A 13,568-nucleotide genomic window follows, 5' to 3' on the forward strand; every position below is an offset into this window, starting at 1 on the left:
AGTTCGATCGAAGTTCTCAGACATTTGTGAATAAAGGAGTTCAACAGCAGGTAAATCCCTACAACATTTGTTCTTTTTGGAAGATACCAAACGTATCGTTAGCCTCTCTGGTAACTAGCATGATGCTAGCGTGTGCGCGCACTGCTCACAGATGTTTGAGGGCGTGTTTGTCTGCTCCGCACAAGTGTTTGTTTGCGCATGCATGCGTGTTTGTGTGGACGCGCTCGTGCCAGTGTTTGTGTGATTAGCGTGTGCGCTTGTATGTTTGTGCGTGAGAATAGACCATCCTAAGTCAATCTACCGCAGTATTTCCTACTGTATATCAAGCGCCTACAGCAAGACGTGCAGGTGTGTTCTAAATCAGCCTCTATCTACAGACCTCACACACTTTATTTAATAAGCAGCTAATACGTTACATGCTCTAAACCTGCAATGCCAACAAAATTACGTTGTCATACTTTTCATCAAGAAAAACACACATTTTAATCTGTGAAACTAAATGAGGAGAGTAAGCATTAGCACATTACTGACCTTACTTTACAGCACTGTGGCACTTTTATTTTCTTATTTGTTAACATGCCTGTTGAATATTTTAAGACGAGGCACTATTCATTTTTATATTAGACATTTTATTTAATATTATTTAATGTTGCACTAAAGTCTAAAGTGTTTTCTTTTAATTTATTGCTTGTTTGATCAAGCTACGTCACAGAAGTGCTCTGTTTTAGGGTTGAATGTTAAAATAAGGTGAATAAAATGAATAAGGGAAATCCTGGATCTGTTTTTTTTGCTCTTCTTTATCTTTTTAATGTATTATAGAAGTATCGGATTGGGACTCTTTATCGGCCAATTCTCAAAATCAAAGGACTCGGACTCGGGGGCAAAAAAACCTGATCAAGACGTCTCTAGTTGAAACCAGGCTGCTACAAGTGATTTTTGCTGTTGGCTGAGAACAAGATCATGCGACGTTTTTGGACCATCGACCATCGTCTGCGTCCACTCAGACGTGTATAGTGTCGAGGTGACAGAACAACATAAATCGCACTTGAGCGTATACTGTGATAAAAGGTTTTTCAGCCGAAAACACAAAACGATGAAAAATTTTACTTGGCCGAATTTTCACTGCATCACTACTAATATTTGAGAATCCCTTTGAGTTAATTTAGATTCCCATCAATGTTAAGGCTACAATGGTTTATGTTTCATGTCTTTTGGATTATGGTTTTATTCTGATTGGACTCAACTCTGAATGATGAATTACTATCAACAACCAATCCACTCAAGCTTTTGGTTTTTCTATCTTGGACTGTTTACAGTAAACGACTCGTCTGCGTCATAAGGATTTGGCAGCCAATCAGGTATCAGAGCAGCAACACTGCACACACTCACTCTGGACATTTTCTCAGAGCGATGGCTTTGGAGCTTTAAGTGTTTTTTTGCCTCCATGTAGTAACACAATGAGCTCGATCTACAAGAAATCTATTTGACAGTTTTTAAAACACCAAGTAATACTGAGACGACATGAGCTCTCCTCAGGAGTGCTGTTTACCTAACAGTCTCCCACCTGTATATAACCCACCAGTGTTTAAACCAATGACCTGTAGGTCACAAGCTCCATCCATCAGATGTGATATAAAACAGGACTTTGGACGAACGCCCAAGTTTGCAGTTTAAAATTCATGGTATCATTGAGTACAAAGAGTTTCTGGAACATGACCAGGAGTGAGAATAAATCAGTCAGACTCTTCATACTTGGCTCCTGTGAGTATCAACTTTAGGGAAATGGAACATAAATCTGTTTAAACCTGAAGCAATAGGCTAATGAAGGCGTTACTGTGAGGTTGTTATGTAACAGTACAGTTTGCAGTAATAATCCATGACAATCCAACTGTGGACGACTTGCAGATATTTTTAATTCAGCAAAAAACCTGAATTAAGATGTTTTAGAAAAGTTTAAAATTGTTTGGTTGCAAGAGACAAATTTGAGGGAAAGTGTGAGGAAGCTGTAGTGACCCCTCCCTCACTGTACAGGTTTATCCACTCTACCCCTCACCTACATTTAATATAATTTGGTATTTTTATATTTTGATCTCACTAATTCATTGTTTGAAATAAGTTTATTGTTGGTATTTATTTTGATTGTTGACTTCTTTTCTTTGAGGCCATTGGCACGTGCATAGAAGTGCAAACCAGGTGAAAACAATCAACCCAATCAGACAGAACCATGTGGTCCAGAGAGAGATGAGAGTTTCAGGAGCAGAAAGCTAGAAAGCTTAGAGTAAAAGGGCATAGTCTCAATAATATATATATATATATATATATATATATGTATATATGGAAAAACTAATCATAAATAAACAAATATCTATTTTTGTTACATGTTTTTTTTTAATTCGTAAACATTTATTGTAGGTTTGAAATGGGATAAATGTAGAACTCATCCACTCATGCACTAATGGGTTGGTCCATTATCTATTTAGGGGCTGTAAATGTGAGTCTATAGGGAGTTTTTTCCTGCTGCTTGAGAAGGGGGCACACTGTGTATTTTGTGTGGTGTGAAAAATCCATGTCCAGCGCTATGACATCAGCTGACTTCATCAGTTTTCTTTCTTTTTCACTCGGGCACCTTGGCTACTCCCTTTAAGAGAACCATCTAAATCTTACAGAAACGTTTAAGGAATTGTATTAATCATTCCTGCTCACGAGAACACGTACAGAATGAAATTACAAATCAATTCCTAACGCAAATTTGATTCTGAATTACGCACACACAATTTTGTATTATTATTCAACTTAGTTACAAACGTTGCTCACTGAGGAAATCTGCTGGTCAATATTTACAGGGTCTTTTTATTTATTTATTTTTTATGATTTTCGACCCACTTTAGTCATTTTTAAAAGCCTTTTGTCCAGTCACTCCTGTAGATTATCCTGAGTTACCATGACTACCTGTCAACATTGAGCTCTTCTGCAAAGCTGCATTTAAGACAATTTTATGAAATAATTCATGAATTCATTGCAGTCCAAACAAATCTGACGTTGCACACCCTTGAACCAAGCAGCAGCCATGTTGAAACTCTCAGATCAGTCTGATCCTAAAGATTCTTTAAAATGTGTGTTATCACTCGTTCATTCCATCATTATGATCTGTAGTTGTTTTTGCAAAGAATTCTGAGCAAAATGTTGTAGTCGGACATATGGGGATGACTAGAGCCTAAAAGGTTTGAGAAACACTGCTGATAAATATCTGACTAAAATGAATACAATTCCATGTTGAAAAGGGAAAATTAAGTGTATTTAATTATTCTGCCTAATGGAACCAATCCACTAAGGCCTAATGGAGGGGAAGGATCCTTTCACAGACCCCCATACATCACAATAACAGACACCAGGAAAGCTGAAGTTCAAACAGGCTTTAGATGCAGTCACAGTATTCTTATACAACTGTGCCCTCATTAGCATACCAATGTAATTTCAACACTATTTGAGGTCATCTTCAAGGTCCCCTCAGCAGAACGTGGAGCTGATCGAAGGCTGTGGTAATGAACTGTTAAAGCTAAAGATAAATAACGTCAGGACATCACAACCACCTCCTGACACATCCATTCATGAAATGGGAGCACCCATTCTCTTCAAAATGGGATCGCGTCTCACCTTTTCAAGTGACCTTCCAGAAACATTTGGTTCAAACAGGAAAAGATAATTCACTCGGCAACGCAAAGCGCCTGTGCTGCAAGCGCTGCAATATCTCATGCTCCTGACATTGATCTCAGTGGGATTTCCCAGAGCTGCTGTGTTAGAGTGGAGCTAAAGATGTGAGGGAAACACCACTGGAGGTATTTATTCCCTGTGCCACCCCACACATAGGCAATACATGAAGAGGAAGAGCAAAGCCATACATACTTTAAAACTTTATCTGCATTATGATCATGTTTTGTGTAGTAGATTAAAAAAATAGTGTTAATTAATTATGCTCTGTAATTACTCTTTTTTAATCTGTTTTTTTAATAAAAATTGCTGAGGAAAGCCCTTAACTTGAGGTATTTTCATTTAAACTACATTATTGTGGCAGATCAAAAGATTGATTTATAACAAAGTGGCTTTATAAAGTCATTTATTGTTTTTTAACAAACTTGAACAGATGCAGGCGTTAACATTTCCGTTCCTCTGAATATGAGATTAGTCCCAAGGGCTACCTGCATGGCTTTAAATTAACGTTGGCGGGTAATATTGTAGCGTTAATAGCCATTTTGGTGAAGTCTGTTTGAATAGACAAGCTGCAGAAATGATGGGACAAGTCATTGTTGCCAGATTGGGCTGTTTTCCACCAAGAAATTTGAGGGTTTTGTATGTGTTTAGATTTTAAAACGTAATGTACATCTGGCAACACTGCTGGTTGTACTAATCCTACATTTCCAATGAACACTATTTTGTGACGTGTCATACAACAATTGGCTATGTCCTTATGTTAGCGTGATTGTTATGGTTTGGTATCAGAGAAGACAAACAGAACGACCCAAAACAAACAATAGGAGCTGAAATTAGGTTGTAAAATGAGTTAGGAAACAAATATGTGGAGATGTTTATTGGGTGTTGAAAAACCTGAACTACAAAAAAGGAAAGCTGCTGCCGACACTGAAGAAAATGAAGATGAAGGAGGATCTGAAAAGAAGAAGAAATTGACGAGTTTTATTACTAAATGGATGTTGGGTCGTGAGTGGCTGGTATTCGACCATTTGTTCACCTTTAAAATGTGTACTTTGTACACTCCCACTCCCCACGGATTGTGGGGAGTGGGATTTGTTTACATTTGAAGAACATGCATGTCAGTAAAACATTTTATCTCTACAGTACATGTAATTCTTCAGAGGACAAATTCCATGTATGTAATAACATTACATGGCCAATTAAAGGCGAAATCCCAGATTTAATCTTTAATCTTCCAATTTTCATTCGAGTTATGAGAATATACTTTATATTTTTATTTTTTATTTCATTCATTTTTTTCACTTGTCTGCACGTGCTGTTAAAGGTCAACACCACAAGAAGTGCAGTCATTATGAAACAGCAATGCATGTATTGTTATTGCAATGAAATAAATGAATTTATTTTATTGCTTTATAAAAGCTTCACGTTGTCCGTGCTAGCTGCTACATGTTTAGCATTGAGGTGGAAAAGCGCCGCTGGAGGTGGAAGAGCTCTGCTGATTCACAAACTCTTTCTTTCACAATTTTCACACAACTGGCTTTTGTTTTCCATCCGATGTGTTTTTTTTTTTTTTTTGTTTTTTTTTAACTGAAATTAATGCGCACAAAGACTTCTACTCAGGTTCTACCGTTGTAGCCGGTGCATCAGTATTATAGGTATATCAGGAACGCGCCCAACGAGAAAGGTTCTGCGCTGTTTGGGGTGAGAGCAATATTTTTTTCCTGTAATTATTTAATCGCAATTAACGCGTTAAAGTGACAGCCCTAGTTTTGAGCTGAAATTCACTCTCTTTCAGAGGTCTAATTACACCAGTAAGTAACTACATTTGGTTATTTCAATCAATTCACCTTTGCCTCTTCATTTCATTAAAGAGCCACATTCATTATTACAGAGTGATTACATAAGGGTTTTCTAAATCTGAAGAGATTTTTTTCATCTGTAACAGACCCCACATATGAAGATGAGAAATGAGGCAGAACAGTTATGATCGTGCTGCGTGTGCTTCGCTCCAATAATTTCACACATCACATGACACAACCACTGTCCCACCACCAATCCTCCTCCATATTCCAAGCCAGGAATATTACATGATCAAATGAGATCTAACAATGTGATCCAATTTCCCAAGAGGATTGGCAGTTCGCATCACGCTCTATCCTAGTCATTGTTGTTGTGTCCTTGGGCAAGGCACTTTACCCACACTGCCTCATATGAATGGGTGTGAATGATTCATGAATGTTGGTGATGGTCAGAGGCAGCCATGCTTCTGTCAGTATGGCTACAATGGCCATGTTTACATGGCAGCTTTAATTCCCTTTTAATTCAGAATAAAAGTTCAATCTTTTTAAACTGACCTTGCAAACACTTCATTCTGAATGCAAATGTAATTCTGAATTAGCTGGCTGGTTTATTTCAATTTTAATTTCGAATTGGTGATGATTTAATCCAAGATGGCTGTCAAAACTATCTATTTAATATTTAAGAGCCTTAAAAGACATGGAAATAATGAAAAGAGTGGATGGACGGAAGAATAAACATGAGGACATTCACAAAGGCTTATTACTTATTTGTTGTGTTTTTTCCCAATAGACTTGATACGTCATGTTCTCCCCCTGTCCAATCAGAGCCTTCCCAACACCCAGACCTAAAGTGGAATTTAATAAAGCTGAATAAACCTGTTTTCCATCAAAACCTCAATTCGTAATTACCATTTTCATGTAAAAACGAAGCAGAACACTTTAATTCTGAAAAATTCAATTCAGAATAACTAATTCCCAATTAAAAAACATCATGTAACCATGGCCAATGTAGCTTACCACCAGCGGTATGAATGACGTGAATGAATAATGGTTTATTGAAGCGATTTGAGGGGCGGATTCACTAAGATCTGAAATACAGGGTGGTAAGCCAGGTGCGTCCCTAAATCCTTTGGTGATGCAGTTTCCTCACCTGCTGCAAGGAATTCACTAAGATTGCAGCAATGATTAGCGCGCGTGCAGAAGTGGTGGAGACCGCCCTATTTAAATGAACGTTTTGCTCGTTCAATGTGGAGAGGTAAGGCGCTCCGAAGCACACGATGAGGAAGTTAAAGCAGAGGCAGATGGACTTTCTCTGTCTGCTGCACAAATATTTAATAATGTAGAAAACAAAATGAACAAAAATTTTTGTTTGTTTGTTTTAAACAACTTTAAAACCTAATGATATTTTTCCCACTAATTTAATTTGGCTGCTCTGGTCCTGTAACTTTGCTCTGATCAGTCCATGAAAAATAGGCAGATTTGGACAGAAACCGTCCTATTGAACTGCCATTGATCTGAGTTATTACACACAGCAACACAGTCTGTCAATCAGTCTGCCACACACACATACCAGACTCCACACGAGCTTCAGGCATCCAGCTTTTTCTCTCCCTCACACACACTTTATTTTCTCATTCAGTGGATGTTAATATTGACTATTGTTTTATTTGATTTATTTTCTTATACTAGAATGGTTAACTGGAGCCTTTTTTTCCATCTCCGCTGTGTTTTGTGTCAACATTTATTGCAGATGATTTCTGAGTGTATTTTCCTGTGCTAAAACAATCACCACAAACAGTTCCAGATTTGATGAATTGCATTGGGCCCAGCTTCTTATACATTCAGATTAGAAGCCTCAGTACATGAATTTGTCTGTAAGCAGACAAACACTTAAAGCTGTAGTTTGTAGAATATCCCTCTGCTCCGTTTTGAAACTGAAACTCAAGCTCCCTTACCGTGTATTTGTGAACGCTCTTAACATCTTTTTTTTCCTTATGGACTAATGTAGGGACTTTATCTTGTGTTTTACAGACTCTGACATGAACGCACGTATCACTGTAGTTACTGTCTTGATCAGCGGCTACTGCCGTTAGCTCACCCCCGTCAGAGAGATCTCAGCTGCTGCTCAGGACAGAGTGACAACCACCACTCTGTGGTCTGTTATCACTCTCTCTCTGACACCAGTACGTGTGAACAAATCAAAGCCGGGGCGGGGCAAATGACCGGGCCCTTTAAACTCAAATAATAAAGCTCATGACAACATAATTTTACAACATACACATGCCCGCAACAGCGGGGCTTACAAGCTTCAGCACCACAGAGAGCGACTAAGTCATTTTGAAGTCCATCAAATTGACAAAGTATAACAAAACAAGAGAACAACAAAAACATTAGGCGTCATGGTCAGTAATAATAAAACGCAAATTCAAAGCATCTCAGCACCACGGATAGCGACTGCTTGTTTTGGACACCCACTTTAACCAATTTCAATTCAGAGCCTGTATCAGTAGCTATAAATTTTAATAAAACTGGCACAGCGGCCTACATGTTCACAAACACAATTTCAATATGAAGTACTATAGGCCTACTCAACACTAATTGAAGTGCATACGACGAGCCTTGCACTCCACGAACTCGTTCACAATGCTCTGTATGTCCATTTTATTTGCTCTCTCATTCTCTTTGGACAACATGGCAAGTCTGCTCAGTCTCTCCTGTCCCACTGTGCTCCTCAACTGGTTTTTAATGAGTTTTAACTTGGAGAAAGAGCGGGGCAACCTATAGACTCATTTCAGTTCATTTAGTCTTGTCCCGTTTATAAAGGTCGTGTCATACAGCTTCAGGTGGTCACACACAGCTTCTGCTCCATGGTTGAATGGGTGAACAGACCGGCGACATCATCGTCAACAAAGACCCTGATTGGCTTTCGTCATGCGAAACAGCCGCATGAGTTCAATATTTTCAACTTGAATGTGCGGATATGCGTAAAATCGGGAGCACGCTCGCACGGCCAACGCACTTGACGTGCGGATCGGACCGCACCGCCGCACACAGGAAAGATTTCAGATCTGGGACACATCTATCCATTGACTTTGTATGTAATCTGGACATACGGATAATTCGTGACGCATCTGGTGTGAACGCAGCATAACACCGCAATGGAGAAGGAGAATAGATTCATCTTTTCAATATGCTCAAAGATGATTATGGATTTTTGACAAAATAATGCCAAAAAAAAACAATAAGTGCAGGGCTGTGTAATCTCTGCGGGGACTTGTCAGTTATCTGGAATGGTATCTGTGGTGTGACGTCCAATCAAAAGTAGCCAATGCCATCAAAGCAACTTCTTTGGCTCCACAGTTTCTGTCCTCAATTTAATTCTACGTTTCCTGACCTCAATGTTTCCAGTTTACTTTATGTGTGAGTTTACTCCTGTCCACCATACACATGTACATTCCACACGGGAAGGCCAGAGCCTGGATTTGAACAAAAAATAAGATCACTAACCTAAACCACTGAGCTCCCTCTGAACATCTGTGTCATGATAAAAGTTATCAGACAGCAACAGCCCTGCTCCAAAGCCCTGGCATCATTTTCTCATACAGAGAAACTTTGCTAGAACAACTGATGATGAACTTTCTGAAGAAAGCCTATTGTGTAAATCTGAAAAAGTGTAAAATGCCATATATTTAATCTTGCTGTGCTCTGGCTAGGTGGTGGGTAAATATTGTTCATAATGCATTTACTGAAACTTTAGGCAAAATAAGGGAAAAGTTGTTAGTCACTATGTTTTGCATCCCTTCATTATCCTTTAATAATAGGTCAAATAAGCTGTATCATTGGCAGCGTGCCAGCGGGAAGGAACTAAATCTCATTTGAATCTCATCATGGATTTTATGATTAGTTCCAATCATATGTGTAAAGATGTGAACCAGTGCAGCAACACAGGAGCTGAATTATCCTGATATACAGCTGGATTTCTCTGCAACAAACCCATAACTTCTTGTGGTTTTCTGCACCAGGAGAATTCAGGTCAATGGGTTGTTTTCCATTTTCCCCCATTTTTTTTTTGAACTTAAATTATTCATCCACTCTCTGCTCATGGATAAAACTTCCACCATCCAAGCTTTCAGCCATGGAAATAAATGAATCCTTCAAAAGTGTAACATTTAAAATCGACTATTCGACAGAACTCTACTTGAAGAATGATGCAAAATGTATGAAGAGTTAAAAAGACACTTTTGAAAATTGGCATTCAGACTTTTTTCCATCAGCACCTCAAACTTTAAAGCTCAATAATTGCTTCGGTTTACTCTAGTGTGGGGGTCCTATGATCACATATTTTGTGCTTAATGGACGTCATGAAGTGGAAAAAAAGTTATTATCTTTTCCCATTTGTGGTGGTTTACAACACATAACTAAAGCCAATTGACATGTTTTGATGCCCTTTGAGGTAAAGGAGAAATCACTGCAATGGATGTTTGCAGACCTCAAATAAAAGTTTGGATAAAGCTTTGATTTAAAAACAGGCTCTGGCTTTAAGATTACATGAAATATGTTTATATCTTTCTTAAATTATAACCATATGAGAGAAATGATCACACATTATAAAAGTTAATTACTCTACGGCCGGTATTGGCGACTGAAGGCAACATGAAGCCCTTGGTTTAATTATGTGCGGCCTCCGAAAACAAATATGCAAAATGACTCCAAAAACTCACTAATTTACACCAAAAATACACAAAACAACAACAAAAACCCACAAAATGTCTCCTAAAACCAATCAAACCACAGCAATGACACACAAAATGACAGAAAAACACACAATATGAACCAAAATTAAATGACAACAACAAAAAACACACGCACAAAAGAATAAAAAAAAAAACAGTGTTTTTGTTGACAGATTGCTGTACATGCATCATCAAATTTGACATTGCTATCAAAAATGCATCAGAAACAAAAGGTCAGAGGAAGGAAGAGCTACTGTAAAATGCCTCCATAAAGCAGACGAATGCAGCCCTTCATCAGTCCTAGTTCAGACACGTAAAGTCCACTTATTGAATGTTTGTCACATTAGTGTTTAAACACCCATAGCATGAACTAGAAATCAACTCGTCACGACTGGGACACAAGAAGTTTGAGTTGAGTTTGTGGCTCAGATGTTTAGCCACACAATGATGAAATAGAGCTGAAGGACAAACAGAGGTTGTTGTTCAGCAGTGATCATGGAGCATTAGACTTAAGGCTCTGTGAAGACTGAGAGGAAACGCCAACAACCACCAAAACAACAGGTCAACATTGCTGTGACTATTTGGGACAAGAACATAAAGGATTTAGGCCAGCGGGATGTTCTAGTACTGAAGCATGGAAACATTGTTTCTCCTTTAACTCTCTTTATTACCTTAATTAGTGATTGACTTGAACAGTGTTTACAGCTTGAAACAGCTAATATCAGCCAACCTCATTAGGGCCAAAGACTTTGTTCAATTGATATTTTTCTGCTGCAAAAACTAATCTAGACGTTTGACTGTGAGCTGATTAAACAGTGAGTTTTAAAAATAAAGATTAGACTGCAAAATGTTTTAACGCCTTTGTGTAATCTATATTGAAATCATAGTGCTTTCATAAGAATGATAAACTGAGGTTTTGCTACAACATAAATGTATTTGCTGGTTGTTTTAAACAGGACTGATGATGATGATGATGATGATGATGATGATGATGGTTGCAGACTTTGCTGCCAATACTGTAACTTCAGAACAAACACCCAGTCAGGTTTACATTAAGTGTTAGCAGCATTGTTAAGCAGCATTATTAATCACCCACCGAAGGTTCAGCTCCTTCGTTATGGGAAATGGTTGGTGCTCATTAACCGATGATGCACAAGCAAGAAAAGGAAAATTCAATTCAGAATGACTGTAATCTGAGAAAATCACGTCAATAAGTGCATGTGACAGTGTTTACCAGAGGAAAGGTTGATTAATATTACAAACCTGCACTATTTAAATAGATATTAAAGAAGTGTGATTTACAGCTAAAATACATAGTGTTTGGCTTAGTTAAAGACTAAGATGAGTGTATATCAAAAATTGACAAAAGGATTCTTATAAAAATGTTTATCCAAGTCACGTTTAAAGACATGCCCTGTTATCAGTTCATAACTGTTGTAAAAAGAAAAAAAAAAGACATTTAACTCATTTATTTACTTTCAATAAAAAAAACCTTTATTATATAAACCAATGGATGCTCGCTCTCAACTAGAGGTCAACCGATACTGTATATCGGGCTGATAAATTTACTTTTTTCAAGATCGGCCAAAAAAAATAAAATAATCACAAGCCCTCCCTAAAGAAGGGTAAGAAACACTTTATTATAGGGAGGATATAAAAAGAAAGGGCAGTGTTACACCTCGGTGAGGGGGAAGGGAACAGGGAAGAGAGACTCAGGGTAGGAATGGAAAGGGTGGGGAAGAGTTGATTATTTTAAAGTGAGAGTGAGATGTGATGTTGTAGTTGTGCATATGGTGACAAGTGTGAAGCTTAGGTATAATGGTGGTGTCTGTGAACAGAGGGAAGGAGTGAGTGGTTATACCTAAAACAGGTATTACTCGACCTCTACTCAACCATGTGTTGACACAATGATTTTGGTAATCAAACTGTAGTATAGGTGACCCAAAGGTTTAGTGATTTTAAAATATGGTCAACTTTTCAAATTCAAACTTTTGACAGTTGGAAAAACATGTTCCTGTCTAATAAACTGATACATAGTTAGAATTTTCTGGTGATTATTTAATTATGAGAAACTGTGTAACGGCACCAGACAGATGACCGTGAACGCTCTTCAGAGCAGGTGGCACATTTTACCCCCGGTTCAGGATGGTTATTACACAATCCTGGTGTGACCACTGGAGGTTGCATCATTTAGGAGGATTAAATATCTTCCTCTTTCCATCTGTGCTCTTGTCTAACACCCTGTTGCTCTAACGTCTCTATGTACCATGCAGGGCATCTGATTGCTTGGGTTTTCTTCTACATCACAGGATTTTCTGCAAAGCTGCTGTAGTGCACACACACACACACACACACACACACACACACACACACACACACACGCAGCACACGTGTTTTTTTTTTTTTTTTACCTCAGTGAAGGTCAAAAGATTGTAAAGATGCTCATGCAGAAATCAATAAAGGAAACCCCCAAACTTGGTTTGTTTCTGCTCATCTTGTTTGAGTTTAATTCATTTTAGTCAATTATTATCTAAAACAATTGTCCATTCATCCATTTTCCAACCCGCTTGCTTCTTCTTTTTTCAGGGTCACGGCAGGCAAAACAATCATACTATTCAAATCTGCAAAACTTTAAAAACTGGTGAGTCACTCATATCGACTGCAGAATTGTTAGATTTCCAGAAACAAACACTATACACTTGTGTCCCAAAATCGACCTATTTGAAATGATTGCCTGTATCTTTTCTTTTTTTTTCTAAACCAATCTGCCTGCTTAGATAACAGGACAGGTGGCCTGGCTTCTATTGTGTAAGCTAACACACGCGTCAACGCTCAACAAGAATTCTCTTCCAAAAACAAGCGCACAGACGTCCCAGGTCTGAAACATTAGCTGCGTTTCCATTACAGATTTTTCGCAAAATAAAAGCGATCTTTCTATATGTCGACAAAGTATAATTGTGCTTTGAATGTGTTTCCATTGAAGGCTGTTTTGGGCAGGAGCCTCACAACTCCAGTGAAATCTCATCCCGCGAGACTTCTCTGCAGGAAGACGGACACAATGTATTTCTTCGTTGTTTCACGTCTAATGTGGCAGTAATAATTTTAAAGTATAATACTAAGAAATGTCCAGGTCTATTCTTCTGTTCACACGTACTGCGCCATGTTTTCTCAGAAAGAAGTGGTCGTGTGACCAGGTACCTCACGTCATGTGAATAGGTATGTCACGTTGTGGGACATCTATTTATGACAAAAGTGTTTCCATGGTGCTTTCGCGACACATTTCAATAACGAAACGTCTGAAATTCCTCCTCATGAAAGCGTAAAAACT

At 38.2% G+C, this 13,568-nt stretch overlaps 1 protein-coding gene across 2 annotated transcripts in view; it reads right to left on the bottom strand.

Annotated features, from left to right (window-relative positions):
- The window catches only part of ano3 (anoctamin 3), a 55,624-nt gene that overhangs the window by 37,006 nt on the left and 5,050 nt on the right, over positions 1-13,568 (bottom strand). The gene's annotated exons all lie outside the window — the stretch shown is intronic.

Source organism: Gouania willdenowi, chromosome 6 (genome assembly GCF_900634775.1).
Source record: "Gouania willdenowi chromosome 6, fGouWil2.1, whole genome shotgun sequence".
In the NCBI taxonomy this organism is placed as follows: domain Eukaryota; kingdom Metazoa; phylum Chordata; class Actinopteri; order Blenniiformes; family Gobiesocidae; genus Gouania; species Gouania willdenowi.